The sequence below is a fragment of the Phaenicophaeus curvirostris genome, chromosome Z, assembly GCF_032191515.1.
Source record: "Phaenicophaeus curvirostris isolate KB17595 chromosome Z, BPBGC_Pcur_1.0, whole genome shotgun sequence".
NCBI lineage: Eukaryota > Metazoa > Chordata > Aves > Cuculiformes > Cuculidae > Phaenicophaeus > Phaenicophaeus curvirostris.
In genome coordinates this window covers 66,930,023-66,950,717 of record NC_091431.1, presented here as the reverse complement: position 1 = coordinate 66,950,717, position 20,695 = coordinate 66,930,023, and positions in this window count along the sequence as shown.

Here is a 20,695-nt window from a genome sequence, read left to right as displayed (position 1 = left end):
GAGCTTTAAGTTAAAGCACTAAGAGGATTGAATACTACTGAACAAATTCAGATCTCTGAGCCAGCTCACAGAAAGACTCTTTCAGGTGGCTTTGGATATGTTTTGATATCTAAATTGTGTTCCCTTAGCAGGCAGAGAAGACTTCTGGGAGCAGAGCTCTCTGCTAATCTTTCTCTAAGCTACATGAGTTTATTTTTACATTGAGAATAAAGATTGAGGACCTTGTCAGAGAGAGAAAAAGTGGTTTAGATTGCTTAGATGTGTCTTGTATAATAAAGCTGTGTGCACATGCAATTCAGGTGAGGGTACCATACTATAGAGGCATCTGGCAGCTTCCCAGTCACATAATGGCATTTGTGCTGGACTGGGTTCAGTAGCAAGACTCAGCCTTTGGCGACCCTACAATAAAGCTACCAAACGAAAGACTGATAGACGTTCACATGGCCCACACACCTCAAACAGAAGTTCATATTGAAGTCTGGATTCAATTTGCTATTTTTATAAAGCATTAAATTCCTGTAGCATTTCTCAGCTTTGGGAAAATGTCTCCATGTCATTACAGAGGCATGTGCCCAGCACTGATCTCAAGTCGATAAAATTAAGTACATTTTCAATGGTTAAAGACCCAGGAGGTTCAGTCTGACTTTTTGTTAACACATTTGAGAACTGCACGGTGGCTGAGTGCACTTTTAGCCATGAGTGTATGGTTGCTGATAACTATACATATATATATAGTATACATATAAGTATAGTTATGGATAACTATACTGTAACTTGAAAGACTGTCATCTTTTGTGAATGCTGGTGATGCTAGTTATTAATGGTAGTTGATATAATAGTAAGTGATATCTAATTATCAATAGTGAATTTACATTAAGGTCAAAAAAGAGAAAATCACAGTATTAAGGCATAACAGTTGCTTAGTAGCCAGTGATTTTTATTGATTATACTTGTTATAGCAGTCAGACTGAAGACCCACTAAGTAATATGTAAAGTTGCTACTGTAGGTAATATTACAATATAGCAAGCAAGCAGGAAATAAACACAGGTCAAAAAATTGAAAGGGAATATATAAGTCCTATTTGTGAATTGTTGAAGAATATTTGTGTGGACACTGAGTACCCCCACAACCTAAAAGGAAGACCCTGGAGGACATGGGACTGCTCTGCATTAATTTATGAGTGTTGTTTGTGCTATGACTTTTTAATAGCTGTAAGCAGTTTTCCATGACTACATTGTGTTAATTAAAGGAAGCTGCTGGGTTAAAAAAAGGCAGGAAATAAAATGTAGAGATCAGATGCCTCTAAGGCAAGCCTATCAAAAGTCATTAATAACTAGGGCTAATGCTAATCTATGTTTTCATCCGTGAAGAAGAAATAAACAGAGAATTGCTGCTGATAAAATGTTTTGATGAGGCAAATATCTGGGAGGTGGTAAGAAATGGAGCAATAAGATTAAAGAGTGATTTAGATCCTTCGTAGCTGAGTACAAGCCATCACTTTACATTACAGTGTCCAAGTGTGCATTCAAAGAAATTCAGGTCATGCAACCATACAGGGAGGAGCCCTGTCTTGAGGAGCAAAGATTTTATAAAAGCTTGACAACTGCCACTATGAAACCCCAATGCTGGACTGCATCAGAGATCCTTGGCTCTTTGGTGTGTGTTTGCAAAGGAATTGAGGGGCTAAAACTGCCTTTTTTATTTAGTACTGGAATGACCATGCTGGAAAGTCATGCTTAATGCTGGTGACCTGCCAAGGAGAAGGATGATAAACTAGGGAGGGTTCTAAAAGGGATGAAAGAATGATCTAAGAAAAGGATGACTGACCTGGGAAACAAATTCAAGCAAATTTGTTTGTTCAGCTTGTTAAAGAAAATCTTATTAGGTGGTTGGATTGCAGTCTATTAACTCCCTATATTGGGAAAGCAGATCATGTAATAAAAGAATCTTTAATCTTCCAGACAAATGATGTAACAAGATCAACAAAAGCTGGAGCTACATGGATTCAGGCCAGACAAAATGTGGCTTTTTAATAGGAGATTGGTAATTGAGAACAATTCATTTTGTCATGTGGTAAATTCCCAGCCTCTGGAAATTTTAAAATGTGGAATTTTTAAAGACGTGATATGTGTTTCTGAGTTTCCGTCTGTCACAGCCATTATTTTTTCATTTAAAACAACAATTAATGTAGAAAACTCTTATGTTCTTTGTATCTTATAGTCTTCAGGAGTCTGATTCATTCACTCTTCTAAACTTTTTAGAGGCTGCTGTCTGCAATGCCTCATGATGGGGGCTTTAAAGTTAATTTGCAAAACATCTACATCCTCCTCCATGCTCTGACAGTCTTTGAAAAACATCCTTGGCGGAATCAGTGTTAGAAATTTACGACATCATACATCCGGTTTATTGCGATAACTAATGGTGATCAATTAAGCATAAATTACAGCACTTTAAAATCTGTTTTCCAAATACCAAATATCTCTTATGGTGCATACAGGCTCTGGGAGTGTAACATTGGCAGTACCTATTATACTGTCAACTCTGTTAGTAAACATAACCTAACCAGTGTAGTACATTAAGTGAATCGTATGAAATATTAATTTCAGTTGGTGACTTAATTACTGGTTTGTAATTTAAATTCCATAAGCTTTGCCTAATTTTTTTCTAGCCTTTTAATTCATTGAATTTTAAATCAACTTGTAATGTCATCTTTTGCTGGAGCATTTTGGTAAGCATCAAATAGTAAAGAGCTCTATTGATGTGTTTTGGGAAAAAAAGGTGTGTTAACGGATTTTATAGAGTCTGGGGATCCAAAGAGCTGCTCAGCCATCCTGTTGTGTCTCTGGTGCATTGCAGGCCATTAACTTCCACCCACTATAAGCCAAACAGGATTTTTTGGTTTTCTATTTCTGGCTCCCCCAAAATACTAAGTTTACATTGTTTTTGTAGCTTGACTTTTCCATAGAAAAAGTCTTGAAATCTGGTCTACTTCTCACACTCCAGTCTAAGTAGCAAAAGTATTGCCAAGACCCCGAGGGCAGTAAAAGGCTGAAGTGGCCCTGACCAGCCTCACCAGCATCACTTCATAAGAGCAGTGGGACAATCTCTGGCTGCTGAGGCCCTTGTGCCACGGTCTGTGCTATCATGCTTGAGTATCAATTCCTCATCTCTTAGGGAGCAACCAGTGATTCCTGCAACCAACTCTGACAAACATTCTGTTCCCTCGATAACCTAGTGTTTAGGTAGATAAATAGCAAAGTAAAATCTGGATAAAGCACAAGCCAACATTACTTAGACACAATATATTTACTTATGCCAGATACTTAATTATATTTCCATATTAACTTGTACTTTAAAGGACTTATTTTTCTTCTGGTTGCTTTGTTTTTCATTGCTGAAACCCCAAACTGGTCTACAAAGCAGATTTCCTAATCTGAGTGCTTTGAACTCTTCCAGAGAGATAACTAGCAAAACTGCAGATCTGGCCTTGATTTAACACCTTGCATTAGGACTTCCAAGAGTAGTTTCACAAAGGAGAGGAATTTTCTAAATTCTTCTTTCCTGACAATAATCCGTATTTACACAGCACTTTCTTTAGAGGAATTCCAGAGCCTCCATGCCAGGTAACACTGAATGATTTAATTTTTTTAGCTTCGTTAGCACTCCATAACTATACCAGGGCTGATAAAGGCCAAGGAGACATACGATCTGTTTGAAGCTAGTGCAGGCACATATAATAGTTTAAGGGAGAATTTGGTATGCCATGGATTTTCTCTGTTTGCCTGCCAAGAATATGCTCTGGTTCCAATGACCTGGAAGGTCTTTACATTTCCTCTGTTTTTCAGATGCATCTGTGGTTGTGCAATCAACCGCTCTTGAAGTTTGAAATTTCTAAAATCCTTGGTAAGAAGACAGAGCTACTGTTAATCTCTTGTGACAATAGGGTTGCAGCCTCTGTAGGAGCATTGGAACAGGCTACCCAAGGAGGCGGTTGAGTCCCCTTCCCTGGAGGTGTTTAAGGGACAGGTGGACAAGGTGCTGAGGGCCAGGGTTTAGTGATTGACAGGAATGGTTGGACTCAATGATCCTGTGGGTCTTTTCCAACCTGGTGATTCTATGATTCTATGATTCTATGATTGCTGTTGAAAAACTTGATCACACAAATAATTTGTACAGAATTCCATTATGATTCTTTAAAGTTAAATGTTGGAAGCTTAGATGTGATCAGGTGATCTGCATTTTTTCAGTTGCATTCAGAATCTTTCAAGCTAAGGAGGCACTTTAATGGTGAATCCCTGTGTAGAGTCTGCAGTTTGGCAAGCAGTTCCCTGAGAGTGGAAGAGGGGGATTTTTTGTGTTGAGTGGTTACTATAGAAAACATCCTTGGTTTTGTCCTCTGATGTGGAAAGTGCCACAGGAATTCTTAATAAACATGTTGCTGTGTTGCTGAGATGTAGTGGATATACTGGCTTGAAATAAATTTTGATTCTTTCAGCTGTAATGCTTAAGTACCCTTAAACATGCTGCTCCAGTCAGTTTGTTTGGGTTAGATTGCCTTATATTGTGACAATACTTTTGTGTCCATGCACTGATATGAAATTATAATATCTGTATCTTACTCAGGTGGGGAAAAGATAGATCACTGTATGTGAGGTCTGCAGAGCTCCTGGTCAGACCTTCTGTACAGATGTTATTAGCAGCGTTGTGACTGTTGTCACCACACTGGCCAGATGGGCTAGTTAGCCCAGCTTCCACTTCCGTTGCTTCATTTCTGGACTTGGTTACTCCCACAGCAAAGCACTGGGCACTCTAGAAGAATCTATGCAGAGCGTGTGAGCTCTACAGGACTGCTGTATGAATCAGTGCGGGCAGTAGGTGTGTTGGTTAAACCCCAAAGTCACACTGTAATGCAACAAACTATTAACAGGAACACATAGCATAAAGCATGCAAAATCTCCTGTGTGTAACTTCCTTCTATGACTTATTTGCCTGTTGCTACGTGGCATGCCACAGTAACCCTTAAAGGCAAGGCCGCGTAAACAGTTTTTGTTACAAACCTCCATAGGCAAAATCTCTCTGCATTTCTTTGTAGTAACTTAACAATTATTTGTTTCTTTTGATAGATGCCCTTAGAGTAAAATAAGCTGGATTACTAAAGCAGTCTGTGGGACAGAATTTATGGAGATAAGGAGTGGTGTCTTTGTTTATGATAAAAATAATATGTTTTAAATTGGATGTAATGTAAGGATTTATGATGTCTTCAGCAGAAAGCTATTTGAAATCTGAAACTGAGAAAACAAGAATAACTAGCAGTAGAAAAGTTAATGGTAATAAGCATTGGGAGTTCATGTTTCAGGGAAGAGGGAAAATTTCTTTGGTAGTTAAAACATTTTTCCTGGAGGGTGGTATGGCATTGCCAAGTCTGGTCATTCAGAGGTCTCAAGGCAGACTCAAAATCGTGATATTAATACCAACTGTAAGACTTTACTTCTTTTTTTTATTTGCCTCCTATGCTTTCAAGGTGGAATCTGTTTGGTGTTCTAAAACTTTGCTTTATTGCCATGAGGATTAGCAATGTTTTGTTCTGAAACAAAGAAAAAGCAGAACTTGTGTTTACATTAGATGAGGCTTGGAAAAAAACACACTCCTGCTATTGCAACACTCCTGACAAACTTGCAGAAACTGGCAGCCCTGTTGTGGCTCCTGTCTAGAGGATGTCTTGCACAGCCCTCTAAGCAGTGTCCTGTCATGAGGGTAGAGGCAGTTGTTCCCAAGTAAAGGGACTTCTGTGATCTGAGAAGAATCCCAGTGGATTCATGGCTATGCAGATCTGATGACTTGTAACTTGTAGCATTTCACATGTCTTGTGAGACCAGCTTGCCACTCCACTCTGATCCCTGGAATACAATAGCAAACCATTAGTAAGTCAAGGGTCTTGTCCAGCTTTGCTAGTGTAACGCTCCTCACTATGCACTTGCTTCCTTTAAGACATTCCAGTTTGTCTGTAATGACTAGATTGATGTTATGGCTGAACTATATATATATATATTTTAAAATTTAATTTTCCAAATTTGGATTTCCACTGAGAAGAATGAATTAAATTTTGCAAAGGAAACTTTGAACTACATTTTCAGATCTGAAAAAGGGTTTTCAAGTTCTCCAGCCAAACCCCAAGCCCCACTGGGATCTCCCATCCTTTAAAAGCAGCAGAGCTTAGCTTCTTCTTATGTACCTCTTGTACTGCAGGATCTCTGATCTCTAATCCTTCCAGACTTCACAGCATGCTCTGAGAACTGCAATTTCCTTTTCTTCTTTGAAACAAACTCTTATCATTTCTTGCATATGGTATTACAGCTGACAGTATGTAGTCTCAGCCTGAATACTAGAACTGTAATGCTGTTTCTTGAGTTGTGTTACCATGTATAAATTACTTCAACTGGATTGTCAAAGTAGGTGCTAAGGAAATCTCTATTAATTTACAAATGGCAGACAGTTGGGACTGTGTTCTATGTTGACCACCGGATCATTTACATTTTAGGAAGGTATTGTTGTCCCAATTTGATTTCTATTATTTCTTGAATCCTCAGTTTTCTGTAAGCCTCACTGGGTGCCACTTGCCCTATTAATCATGCATTTTTTTCTTTTCATTAACACATGTATTTATAAAACTGCAGAATTAGCTAAGAGAAATTAAGGAATATGAGTTCCAGTGGAACTGGAAAAAGAGATTATTTTCAATTTGGGCAAACAGCTGCAGGGCAGGAATTCTGAAAACCTCATGTAATGACTGAGATACCTGAGCAATGAAAGCTTACTGTCAGTTAGGATGATTACAATGCCTTCCTGGTACTTTCTGAGTTGGGCAATATCTAAAATGCCAAAATGCTGTCCTCTGATTTCACGCCTAGGCTTACCAGCATGTCTGACTATGGTCTTATATCTAATTTCTCTTCATTTAAACAAAATCAGAATCACCCCACTGTTTTCGTTGGGAACTATTTGATGATTTCTGCCTTCTGCATTATAATGTAAGGTTTTTCTTTATTTGTTAGAAGGAACTGTAAATAATTTTTTTTTTAATCCTTGGCTATTGCAGTGTTCATTTAGAATCATAGAATTGTTTAGATTGGGAGAGACCCTTAACCTCACACTGCCGAGTCCACCACTAAACCATGTCCCTAGGTGTCATGTCTACACATCCTTTAAATATCTCCAGGGATGATGATTCCACCGCTTACCTGGGCAGCTGTTCCAGTGCTTGACAACCCTTTCAGTGAAGAAATGTTTTCTAGTAACCAGTCTAAACATCTCCTGATACAACTTGAAGCCATTTTCTCTTGTCTCATCACTTGTTACTTGGGAGAAGAGACCAACGCCTCACTACTAACCTCCTTTCTGGTAGTTGTAAGCAGTGATAAGGTCTCTCCTCAGCCTCCTTTTCTCCAGACTAAACAGCCTCAGTTCCCTCCGCTGCTCCTCATAACTCTTTTGCTCCAGTCTCTTCACCAGTTCCATTCCACTTCTCTGGATGTGCTTCAGCCCCTCAAGGTCTTTCCTGTACCAAGAGGCCCAAAACTGAACACAGGGTTTGAGGTGTGGACTCACCAGCACTGAGTACAGGGGGACGATCACTTACCTACCCCTGCTGGCCGTGCTGTTTCTGATACAAGCCAAGATGCTTTTGGCCTTCTTGGCCACCTGGGCACACTGCTGGCTCATGTTCAGGTGGCTGTTGACCAACGCTCCCGGGTCGTTTACTGCTGGGTGTCTTTCCACCAGTCTTCCACAAGGACTGTGCCTTGTTGAACCTGCTACAGTTAACCTCAGCCCATGGATCCAGCCTGTCCAAATCCCTTTGTAGGGCCTTCCTTCCCTCCAGTAGATCGACACTTCTGCCTGACTTGGTGTTGTCTGCAAACTTACTGAGAGTGTGCTCAATTCCTGTGTTTCATACAGAAGTCAAACTATGACGTTAAAAAATGTTGTAAAATCAGGCCTCAAAAAAATTTCCTCTATGTCAGAACAGGCTTAATTCTGCCTAATGGCTTCTGGTAAAATTGTGACACTTTCAGTGTCTTAAAGCTCAAGAGCATGAAGGCTCTTATCTCTTCTTAAGCACTTTGTCCCAATATTGTCATACTCACTTGCTGGAGAGAAGACTTTGCAAGAGTGCACCTGACACCCTTTGCCAGAGGGTTTGTTACATCTCCAAACCTGAAATTCAGAAGTAATGGAGCTAAGCTTGGACTGGAAACTAGATGAGGGGTTTCCCACTTCAGCTAGGTGGGCAAGCAGGACAGATCCTCCTTGGGGAAGTGTCTCCTTTCCTGTAGCTGGGCTGCCTTATAGCAGCAGGGACCTTTTAAAGCTTTTTACAAATATGCATGCAGCAGATTTTGAAGCTTATCACAGACTATGCCCTACCAATGTTCCTTCCTTTGGAGAGAGATTCCTGCAAAGGAACACCTCCCCAAAAGGGGGTTCTGATGCATGGAAACATCCACAAAGAAGCATTCATGAGGTAGTGACTGGTTACGTATTTTACTCCTTGCTGGGAGATTTTCAAAGGACACCCAGTACCAAGGAAGAAGGGCTCATTTCCACCCTAAGCCTCATCCACTATTTCAGTTGGCAAAGAGGGGGCTGAGGAGCTGAGGGCATACACAAAGTCTCTAAGGATACTCCTGAACCCTCCATTGTGTGTGTTGTGCAGAGGCAGAGCAGAGCAGAACAACCAGTGCATCCCCTGGAAACTCTTATTAGTTCCTGTCAGTCAGCTTTTTAGACTGGATCTGTGGCAATGCTGGCTTTGTACAGGAGGAGTTGCTGGTGAAGGCATTTGGTGTAGTACCACGTGTGTTAATGTTGGCTGGCATCACCTCTGTACTATAAATATCCCTACTGGATAGTGGCACAACATTAGTTCTTGCATGTTTTCATGCCAATTTTACTTGCTTTTTCTAATCAAATATTTACAAACAATCCTGCTGTGTTCTCTGGCATCATGAGGAGGCTCTCTGAAGGAAAACATTAATTTTCTGCTGTACAGCATTGGCTGATTAGACGCTTTGTGGGGAGAGAACTGATATGAAAGCACAGAAATGAGAACAGCAATACTCCTGCCAAGCACTGTAGCCTGTTGCTGCATGTTGCTTTCATTCATCATCCAGTTTTATTCATTTGTTTGAAGCGATGCTAGTGAGTGAATCTTATGGAAAACTGCACAGACAGTGGAGCAGTGCTCAGGAGCACAGAAACTTGCCTTTCCTGCTGTATTTTCTCTGAAGCCCTGCTTCCAACACCGGAGGTCAGCTTTCTATCATTTGAAACTGTACCCATGTGCCAAAAAATGAGCCGTCAGGGAAAAAAACAGCTTGGTTGAGCAGGGAGATATGGGTGGACACCAAAAAGAAGAGGAATGTCTATGAGCTTTGGAAGAAGGGACAGGCATCTTGGGTGGACTACAGGGGGGAAGTGAGATCATGCAGAGAAAAAATCAGGATGGCTAAAGCCCAGCTAGAACTTAGACTGGCCCATTTGGTGTAAGATAATAAAAAAAATCTTTCTATAAGTACATCAATAGCAAAAGGAGGACCAGGGAGAATATTCAGTCCTTATTGGTGCAAAGGGAACAACTGTGTCAAAGGATGAGGACAAGGCTGAGGTACTTAATGCCTTCTTTGCCTCACTCTTTAACAGCAAGGAAAGTTGTTCCCTGTGTGTACACACCAAGGAGTCAGAGGAGCAGAACAAAGCTCCCATGATCCAAAAGGAGGTGGCTAGAGACTTGCTTGGCAAATTAGACACTCACAAGTCTGTGGGGCCGGATGGGCTGGTATTGAGAGAGCTGGCAGATGTGCTGGCCAAACCCCTTTCCATCATCTTCCAGCAGTCCTGTCTGACTGGGGAAGTTCCACTGGAGGCTGGCTGATGTTGTGCCCATCTACAGGAAAGGTCTCAGGGAGGATCCAGGGAACTACAGGCCTGTCAGTCTGACCTCAGTGCAGGGAAATGTCATGGAACAGGTGATCTTGAGAGCTATCATGAAGCACATGCAAGAGAACTGGGTGATTTGGCCCAGTCAACACAGGTTCGTGAAAGGCAGGTCCTGCCACACTAACCTTATCGCCTTCTATGACAAAGTGACTTGTCTAATAGTTGAGGGAAAAGCTGTGGATGTATCTTCCTGGACTTCAGTAAAGCCTTTGACACAGTTTCTCCCAGCATTCTGCTTCAGAAACTGTCACCTCTGGCCTGGACAGGCGCACACTCTCCTGGGTGGAAAACTGGTTGGCTGGCCGGGCCCAGAGGGTGGTGGGAAATGGAGTTAACTCCAGCTGGAGGCCAGTCACAAGTGGTGTCCCCAGGGCTCAGTGCTGGGTCCAGCCCTGTTCAAAGTCTTTATCACTGGCCTGGATGAAGACATTGAGTGCACCCTTAGCAAGTTTGCAGATGACAATACGCTGGGTGGAAATGTCGATCTGCTGGAGGGTATGGAGGCTCCAAAGGGATGTGAACAGGTTGCACCACTGGGCAGAGTCCAATTGGATGAGGCCAAATGCTGGGTCCTGCACTTCCTAGAATCATAGAATAACCAGGTTGGAAGAGACCCACTGGATCATCGCGTCCAACCATTCCTATCAAACACTAAACCATGCCCCTCAGCACCTCGTCCACCCATGCCTTAAACACCTCCAGGGAAGGTGACTCAACCACCTCCCTCGGCAGCCTGTTCCAGTGCCCAATGACCCTTTCCGTGAAAAATTTTTTCCTAATGTCCAGCCTAAATCTCCCCTGGCAGAGCTTGAGGCCATTCCCTCTTGTCCCCTGTCACGTGGGAGAAGAGGCCATCACCCTCCTCTCCACAACGTCCTTTCAGGTAGTTATAGAGAGCAATAAGGTCTCCCCTCAGCCTCCTCTTCTCCAGGCTAAACAACCCCAGCTCTCTCAGGCGTTCCTCATAAGGCCTGTTCTCCAGCCCCTTCACCAGCTTTGTTGCTCTTCTCTGGACTCGCTCCAGAGCCTCAACATCCTTCTTGTGGTGAGGGGCCCAGAACTGAACACAGGATTCGAGGAGCGGTCTCACCAGTTCCGAGTACAGAGGGAGGATAACCTCCCTGGACCTGCTGGTCACGCCGTTTCTGATCCAAGCCAAGATGCCATTGGCCTTCTTGGCCACCTGGGCCACTGCTGGCTCATGTTCAGTCGCTGTCAACCAACACCCCCAGGTCCCTCTCCTCCAGGCAGCTTTCTAGACAGACTTCTCCTAGTCTGTAGCTGCACAGGGTTGTTGTGCCCCAAGTGCAGGACCCGGCATTTGGCCTTGTTAACCCTCATCCCATTGGTCTCAGCCCAGCGGTCCAGCCTGTTCAGATCCCTTTGCAGAGCCTCCCTACCCTCCAGCAGATCGACACTTCCACCCAGCTTAGTGTTGTCCGCAAACTTGCTAAGGGTGCACTCGATGCCTTCATCCAGGTCATTGATAAAGACATTGAACAGGGCTGGACCCAGTACTGAGCCCTGGGGAACCCCACTTGTCACTGGCCTCCAGCTGGATTTCACACCATTTCCCACCACTCTCTGGGCCCGGCCAGGCAACCAGTGTTCCCCTCAGGAGAGTGTGCGCCTGTCCAGGCCAGACATGAACTCCCTTCGTTTGGCTTTTTCATCAGAGAGAATGGAAGCAGCGTTGCCTGATCTGATGAGTCTTTTCCAACCTGGTTATTCTATGATTTTATGATTCTGTGATCCTGTAGGATAGTACTAGAAACAAAAGGCTGTGTTTAAGCAATTCCCATACAGGGGCAGTGACTCTAGGGGCATCTTTTTCAGAGAGGTTATTCCACCTGGAGTGCTGCTTCTGCAGCCTAGTGCCATCACACCATGATTCTGTTTTGGAGAGCCCCTAAGTCGTCCCAACGATCCTTTGCTCCTGCAAAGAGCAGGGAGCTTGCCAAGTCAGTTGTCTGTCTTTGCTGGTTAGTATCCAGTCAGAGAGCTGGGTCACTGGGTGGCTTTAAAGACCTGATTCTCCTTAGATTTTGTTTAAGGACTGCTAATTATACATGATGAGTGTTACAGCCATGCAATACCACTCTTAGCACCCTAAGATGACTGTGCCACTTAAGACGGTTGTTTTTTTAGCCAGATCAGTAAGCATAAGGTCACTGGGGTTAGAACATAGAGGAGGAAGACAAAAACAGCAGAGGGAAGGAGAGATGAGCATTTTTAGGAGCAGTACATGGTTAGATTGTTTTGTGGCAGTCATTAAACTGGGCTTGAAAATACCCTGCTATCTTGTACACTCTGGGAAAGAAAATGTCTAGCAAACTGGGAGAGCAGTTGCAGAAGTGCGTCTTAGGGTGTCTGATGTGGGATGCTGTATGCATTCTCATATTGGAGAGTAGCGGGGCTGAGCCTTGAAAGTGTCCAGTACAGAGGAATCTGCCACTTCTCTGGGGACATTATTCCAATGTTTAACTGTTCTCATGGGGAAAAACTTCCTTCTGGAATCTCCCCGGGATCAACTTATACCCATTACCCCTTGTCTTTTCCATATGACTCATAAAATAAGAGTCTCCATCCTCTTGGTAGACACCCTTTATGTACTGGTACATGGTAATATGGTCTCCCATAGGTCTTCTTGAGTCAAGGCTGAAGAAAGACCGTTCTCTCAGCCTTACTTCCTATGCTTGTGAGACCTTTACTGGAATATTGTATCCCGCTATTAACAATTCAGTCTTTAAAATGGGGGTTAAGACTGAAAAATGTTGAGAGACGAACCACAGTATGACTTATGTTTGGAAACTGCCTTACAGTGAAACACTTAAACAGCTCAACTTAGTTTATTGAAGAGAAGTTTAAGTAGTGATTTGATTACCATCCATTAGTTACTTGAAGGGAAAGGAAGGAGATATCTTACAGAACAGAGCTCTTTTATCTTGCTTTTTCATCTATTACAGAATCTAGCAACTGGAAGTAGAATTCAGAGATCTCAGAAAGCTGGAAATAAATTGAATTTTTAATGGTGGAAGTAATTAAGCACAGGGACAAATACAGGATTTATTCATCACAACCGTCTCTTTTGGCCTTAGAATTTATAAATCTGCATTTGACTCTTCCATCATTAATTCTAACAAGATGTAAGTTACTTTGTAAGCTCCTAAAGTTAGATAGCTTGTCGTTATTCCTAGGGCACAATGGTACAAAGAAATTGTATAAGACCCCATTAAAGACTTTTTCTTCAAAGACTTTTCTCTTCTGTCTTTTGTTCTGGAGATGAGTGAGCGTCATTTTTCAACAGAGTGGATCAGTAAAAACCTGAAGGAAATCTGCCTAATTTAGCATTTTCACTAGAGTTGAAACTTGTGAGATTTCAAAACTCTTCCTAGCCTACCTTTGGTTTTTTGCTGCTGCAAAACAAAAATACATATACATCAGTACTGCTGATCTCTGTTTACGGAACTCAGTCATAGTTTTCAATTCTCCCCTTCATGCTCAGTAATATTTTGCTAGACTGCCAGACTGCCAGAATGTATGCAGGAGGATCTGGATGTTAACCTCCACTGACTGATATTATCAGACACTTCAGGGTGAGATTCTGTTAGGAAAGCAGTAAAAATTCTGGCCACTGATGAATAAGTGCACACCAAATTTTCAGTTTTCAGCAACTATTATCACCAGAACAGTGTAGAAAACCCTGTATTTTCTTTGGTTGGGGTTTTGTTGTTGTTGTTTCGTTTTTTAAATAGTATTCTGAGTGCTGCATGTTGTGCTGTAACATGCGTTACTTTACTGTAATATGTGTGAGAGAGGAAAAAAGTAAGGCTAAGATATTGTTGGATGAAGTCAACTAGAGAAGACAGGAAAGAGTTATTCGTGGATGCTAAGGTATTGGTATCAGTGAGGAATCTGAGCAGTGAATTATGTAACAAGATTTGAGTTGTGTCTCCAGCAAGTCCTCTACACTTCTGTTTTCCTGGCTATAAGATAAGGAGAATACAACTTTGCTGTGTGAAGAACTTGAAGCTTACTCTCTGTACAAAACTTGGTAATCATAGAATCATAGAATAACCAGGTTGGAAGAGACCCACCGGATCATCCATCCTTAGTTTTTCAACATAACTGCACTGGATTTAGTTCCTTGCAAAAATTTAGGAAAAGACTACTGTTGGAAAGAGTCTCATCTGCCATAAAACAAATGCAGCAGGTATTTCTCCAAGAGCTATTGCTTGTTCAGCCTTGGGTTATCCTCATCAAATTCCTCCAGGTATCAGAGAGATGACTGGGACTCATAGGTATTTTCTAGCTCCTCCAATAAAACATTGCCTGATGAAATGGTTTCCAGCAATGTGTAAGAGATCTTTATAGAAGGACAGTTCCACCAACTTTTTGATTGTTTGTTCTTAAGAGAGAAGCAGCCCGGTAGATCCTCAGGATGATGACACTGTGGATGCTGGACAGCACATGCCAAGGATTTCGAAGTTTGGAGATGTTCGGCTCAGCTTTCCTGAGAACACTTGATGCTGCATAACTGTGTATTTGTGTCCAAGATGTAAGGCTGTGCTCAGAAGAACAGGATCACATGGCCAGCAGGTTGAGAGAAATGATTCTGCCCCTCTGTTCCTCTCTTATGAGACCTCATATGGAGTCCTGTGTCCAGTTCTGTAATCCTCAATGTAAGAAGGATATGGAGCTGTTGGAATGGGTCCAGAGGAGGTTTACATAGATGCCTTGGGTGACCTGATCTAGTGCGATGTCCCTGCCCATGGCAGGGGTTGGAATTAGATGATCTTTACACTTCACTGGGTTGTTATGTCCCAAGTGCAGGACCCGGCATTTGGCCTTGTTGAATCTCATACCACTGGTCACAGTGCAGCAGTTGAGTCTCTTCAGATCCTTTTGCAGAACCTCCCTACCCTCCAGCAGATTGACACTTCCACCCAGCTTAGTGTCACCCGCAAACTTGCTAAGGGTGCACTCGATGCCTTCATCCAGGTCATTGATAAAGACACTGAACAGGGCTGGACCCAGTACTGAGCCCTGGGGAACCCCACTTGTCACTGGCCTCCGGCTGGAGTTAACTCCATTTCCCACCACTCTCTGGGCTCGGCCAGTCAACCAGTTTTCCACCCAGGGGAGTGTTCACCAGTCCAGGCCAGAGGCTGACAGTTTCCGAAGCAGAATGCTGTGAGAAACTGTGTCAAAGGCTTTACTGAAGTCCAAGAAGATACATCCACAGCCTTTCCCTCGTCCAGCAGGCGGGTCACTTTGTCATTGAAGGCGATCAGGTGAGTTTGACAAGACCTGCCTTTTGTGAACCCGTGTTGACGGGGCCTGATCACCCGGTTCTTTTGCATGTGCTCTATGATAGCACTCAGGATCACCTGTTCCATGACTTTCCCTGGCACTGAGGTCAGACTGACAGGCCTGGAGTTCCCTGGATCCTCCCTGCAACCGAAATTTGGAGAATTAAAATCCTGTCTCAACACAGTCCTGGGCATCAGGCTTTAGCTGGCCCTTGTTTAAGCAGGAGGGTTTGGACCAGATGGTCTCCAGAGGTGCCTTCCAACATTAGCTGTTCTGTAATTATTTTTTCTTTCTTTCTTTCCATCCTTTATTCATCATGTGTAAATGCAAGTCAAAATTTGTCCCATAGTTTGCAGATACTTGATGCTTTATGTGAGCCTTTTGGACTAGCTCCAGTACCTCATAACAGCTAGCTGCTGTTTGGAAATTTCACTCTGAATGATCCTCTCTCTTCTTCCTATAACTGCCTTTCTTTTCCCTCTGCCTTTGATATCTGATCCAAGGATAGCTTTTAGCTGTTGCTTTGTTGCCATATCCATTGTGAGCTGGCTTTATTTAAGACTAAGAAATACAAGTTACTTCTGATTTCATTCATCTTTTTTTAGGAAACTAACAGTTTTTATTTGAAATCTACTTTTACGAGCAGTTAAAATCTTAAAACCCACTTGTACTAACTACCAATCATACACTTTACATGTCTGCAAAAGATGTACAGTATTTCATGTACTTAAAATAAAAACAAGCAAAGAAAAAATGGCACAAGAAGAACTGAATATCTGATCTATATTCCAGCCTCACACAAGGAGGAATGCTGAAAGATACTGTCCAGAGTTAATGATCGGTACTGGCTGCACAAGGGAATGGGAAGAGGACAATTAAGGACCTGGGAGATGCTCAACCACAAATTAATAGGGGTGTAGGGACCGTTCTAGGGGGAAAAAAAATCACTGTTTTTATGCCCAGTGTTTATACGCTTCCCTAAGCATTCAATTTAACCACTGCTGGAAATAGGATAGAGGCAGGTGTCTGAACTGAAAGGGCTGTTCTTAATATTCACTGTTGGTTGAAGTACCCGCCTGTGCAAAATTGACTGCAGGTTGGCCTGTGTGTATAACTCTGCTTTTCTGATTTTCAATCAAATCTGGGTCTTCAGCCAAATGTCTTCAGAAAAGTTCTCTGAGCTGCAATACCCTTTCTAATTGCCTTCTGCACAGTCTTGGATGTATTTGTCCATCTCTTCAGGCATCTGTCTGCTTTCAAGACGCCACAGCACCATCGTAAAACTCTCACATTCCTGCCTTTTAATTATGGCACACATAAGCATCTCCTGCAGTGTGTTCATCCCCCTCAGACCTCTTCAGGTCAGAAACACTAAGACTCTGGCAGCCTGGCTTGTTTGCAATAACAGCAGGATGGTGTGATTATCCAGAGGCAGCACATATATAGATGTTCATTTGCTGAATGATCCTGAGGGTTTCTGGATGTGTGCCTCCTGAAAGCCCCCGACTTGGCCACTTGATGGCACTCTTAAATATTTAGTTGGTTGCAAATGCTATCAAGTATGACAGGTTTTTAGAAATAAAGGAAATAGAGCCTTGGGTATTAAATAGTGAAACACAATCGAGATTGCAGCTTAAGCCGACCAAAACAAGAAAGGCAGGAGCAAGAGTTCAGCTGGTTGTGCTGACTGCTGCCAGATGTATAATGGTAGGATTAGCCCTTGTCCGGTTTCCCAGCTCCAGAGTGCTCTGCTGGGACAAGTGCTGTCCCCTGAGTGCTGGAGCTAGTAAGTGCCCTCTGCTTCCTGGTTTCTGAGGAGCTACGGGAGTGTGTTATGCATGATTGTTAGTGTGTCTGGCTGAGGGTCAAAACAGAAATGCATTCCTGAAAACAACAAGAATGTTGCTATTGACATCATTGATACACAGAACTTTTCCAGCGCCTGTCAGTAACCCTTCTCCTCCCTCATTCATGATGAGTAATGTCAGAAGTGCTGTGAGAGATATGGAAAAGAAAGGACTCAGACTACATTAGCTGGTCTTGGCACAGATGGATCTGGAATACATATGTCCCCATTTCTTATCTTGTGCCTTTATCATACAAGACAAAGAAATGGACCGTCTCCCCATTTTATTTGAGTATTTATTTGAGTCTAAGGTTAGCATTCATAATACATCAGCAGTTGCACAATTACTACTTAGACTGTAAAACCAAGCCCTTATGATTTCCTTATTTACAGAAGAAAGTGTAAAAGAGAATTGTTGTGCCTGCTTGACAGATCATGCAAACCCGTGTCTGATCAGAATGAAAAAACTCTGCTTTTACCTATGGCATTTCAAACTTAGCCCTTCTCGGTTTTGCAGTGCTTCCTTCTTTTTTTGCAGTGCTCACCTACTTGCATTTATGTGAACCACACGGAGATGGCTGAGCTGCGAGTCAGATCCTTCTGCTGATTTCAGGAAGGCACTACATCTTTTTATTCCATTTTCCCCTGTTCTTCTCTGTTTCTGAGCCTCTGTGCTTGCGCACACTGATAAGCAGTGCACTGTTCCAAGTGTTCCCTAAGTCTCCCATTTGACTGTGGTCACTCTTGTACTACTTTGCCAGACGATATTTTACAGTAAGATGCAAACATACCTGACAGCTCGTTTTCTTAAAGGCTGTTTGTATCTATCCATTGTGCTTCTGAGGTGTGTGCCTTGCCTCTGACGTGTGCAGAAACCACAGCTGTTGTAAGGACTGTGGCACGGCCTCAGGAACTTTATGAACGTCAACTGGTCTTGTCATATGTCAGTTTTGTCTTTTCTAAAATGTCCAAAAGACTTAGAAATTCTTCTTTTTATCTAATAACATTAACTTGATCTGGAGCACCGGGAATTAGTCCAGCAGCTGGTGAAAGGTGTCAAGCAGAATGTTAAATTTGACAGTCAAACACCTGAATCAGCAGAACCCAAAATAATCTACAACTTGCCTCCACTACACTGATGGACTTGCTCAGAGCTTGCAGGTCATGATGCGTTAACGCTGCTAATTGGAGGGTACATATTTCCCTGGGGTGGGAAGTGGCCAGGCTTGCTGAGTTCAGTCCAGTGCCAGTGGTCTCCACCGGAGGGTTCAACTTCCACTGACAAATGTCAGAAACTGTCGGAGTTACCATCTGAGACAGTGTCCCAGAGGGCGCGCTGTTGGGATCCTGGTGACCCTGGAGCCAGGCATTGTTTTTGTTGGTCCTCTGGATGGAAATACAAACTCGTAGCAGATGAAGTGTGTGACTGATGAAAAAGCAGGTGGAGCTGTAAATCATGCTGAGAACAGGGCTGTAGTACAGAGTGATTAATCTTGTGCTAAGCTGGAATTATTCAAACCAAATGCATTTTAATGCAGCCAAATATAACATTATACCTCTCTAAACAAGGAGGAGTGCTGTGTTTTGGAAGGCAGCAACTCTATTAAAAAGGAGGAAAAAAGCCTTTTGTGGACAAGCAATAAATTTGAGTTCCCAGTGTGGTATTTTGGCAAGGAGGGTGAACATGATCCTGGTGTGCAAACAGGGAGTGCTGAGCAGCAGCAGAGATATGATTTAAGCATTAGTGAGACTGATGCTGGAATACTACATTTGGTTCTGAAGCCAGCAATTTTGCAAAGCATGCAAAAGGCATGTAGATAGTTCAGCAAAGAGCTCCAAGTTAGTTGGAGAGCTCGAGAAGATGCCCTAAAGGTGAAGAGAAGATGGTACTCAGTTGCAATCTGGACTGCAAGTGAATTTTGTCTGGCCCTAGGACAAATCCTAGGCATGTGATGTTGTCCACATATCTGTGGAAAAGTTATTAATGTTCTACTCTTCTCCATCTCTGTTGAGAAGCAGCTTTATGTTTGCAGCTGTGCAGACAGCACCTTTGACTGGTGTGGCAAAGCTCATGCTGGTTCGCAGCTTTTTGCTGAGCAGGACTGTCTCTGCAAGGCTGGTGAAAATAAATGAGATTTTTGAGTTTGGGCTGTGAAGGTTATCAAAAGTGTGCTGGAAGGTGACTAGTGTTCAGTTTTAAAGCATTTTAATGAAGAGAAAGCTCCAGATGTGAAAGAAGTCCTTCATCCAATCAAGATAGGCATAGTAAGAATTAACAGTAGGAAGTCAGACAAGTCAAATAAGGAATTAGGTGCAGCTTTTTAATCACTGAAAGCAATTAAACATTGAAACAAATCACAAATTGAAACAGTATCTTCTTTGTCTCTCGAGATTTTCAAATGAAGTATGCGCGTACTATCCAAAACCAAGTTACCGAGCTCAACATACAGTATACCAGTGACAATTGTCAGCTGTAAAATAGAGGAGGCCAGTCTCTCTGGCCTTGAAAAACAAAGTAATTAATTCTCAAAACATTTTGTTTTCTGGAGTAGGACTGTTTTGAAAGTTCAGTGTTAGTCTTCTCCCTGCCCACAGCATGCTTCACAGCCAGAGCCATGAGTGATTAGGATTTGTGTCAGCACAGCAACATACTCAAGTATGTCTGGGCATTTTTGGGAATAGGAATAGGACAGGCATCAGTGATCCCAGTTTCAATTTCTCAGGGATCCTTGGATGGGGCCATCCTGAGCAGACCCCTGTGAAGCCCCAGTTCTGCTCCCTGCGCTTCCAACTTGCTGCAGTGTCTTTGGCAGTCCTTTCCCCTGCCTATTCTCATTCCTTTGGCTGTGGAAAGGAGTGCTTATACAGGCTTAAAGCACTCTGAAGTGTTATAAAACTTCCAGTTATTATTGTTACTTCTCAAGAGCTTTTCAAAATACATTCAGCACATGCCCAAACTCTCTGAGCTCTCTGGAAAGATTTGTTCTTTCCTGATTTTTCTGAACTATTGGCTTACAGTGAAGCTTGAAGTGCCAGCCGTTTCCTTTCTTACAGCACGCCCATTCTGCAATGGCAGCAAAGCGTGGAGTTGGCAGAACTATTTAAATAAGCCAGGAGAGAGTCTTGCTGAAGCAGCACAAGCTCACCCAGTATGTTTCTCAGAAGGTTAGATTAGCCTGTGCTCAGTGCCATGCCGCACAGGTTTTGCTCACTGACAGAAAAAAATACCACAAGTATTGAGAATTCATTAAATTGTGACTTACTCAGTCATCTGTCTATGCCATGCAGGCTGTAGCGCAGGCAAACTCTTAGGCTCAGGGGTTTGTATAAATAATAATAATAATTTTCTTGGAGAAATTTTCTGGTTTATAGATAACTTTTTTCTTTTTTTTGTCCTTACACTTTAAATATCTAAAAGGCAAGTAAACATCTGAGCCTTTTCTTTCGTTACCAGTTTTTTGTCTTTGAAATTGACCTCTTCTTCCCAGGGGAGATCGCCTAATGGAGTGTAAAGCAAAGCCAGCCACTTCCCTTGGCTT